The sequence below is a fragment of the Cyprinodon variegatus genome, unplaced genomic scaffold (assembly GCF_000732505.1).
Source record: "Cyprinodon variegatus isolate N-32 unplaced genomic scaffold, C_variegatus-1.0 Scaffold1666, whole genome shotgun sequence".
NCBI classification, from domain to species: domain Eukaryota; kingdom Metazoa; phylum Chordata; class Actinopteri; order Cyprinodontiformes; family Cyprinodontidae; genus Cyprinodon; species Cyprinodon variegatus.
In genome coordinates, this window is record NW_015152119.1 from 77296 (window position 1) to 77807 (window position 512).

Genomic DNA, 512 nt, shown 5'->3' on the forward strand with positions numbered 1-512 from the left:
TATCCTGTCATGTAATGAGCCTCTACTGTCTTTTTAGATATTTTTTAGGTAAAACGAATGCAAGCTCTGTGGTGTGACTAAGAGGAAAGAAACACTCCAGTAAGCAAAGTAAAAGATTTATTATTAAAAACAACTAGAAAAAATATTTACCAATATACATATTAAAAGACAAAACTTAACTTTAAAATACAAACTTATCTTTTGAACACAAATAAACACAATTTAGATAAAAACTATTTAAATAAAAATTTAGAATAGCTCTTTTAAACTTGGAAAAAAATCAAATGTGCATTTTTGCAAGCACTCTTTTAACTTTCTGGCTTGCGTTACGGTGGTGCAGCACCCAGTTCTCAGCACTCATCAGGTTGCTTATATTTACAGAGCAGGGAGAAAGAAATAAAGTTAGGGCAAACCCCTTTTACACTGGAAAAACGATCTAGAAATAAGTGAACATTTCTTAAATTAACTGTATTTACCCTTAATTTGAGTAGGTATTTAAGATAGTTTGTCAA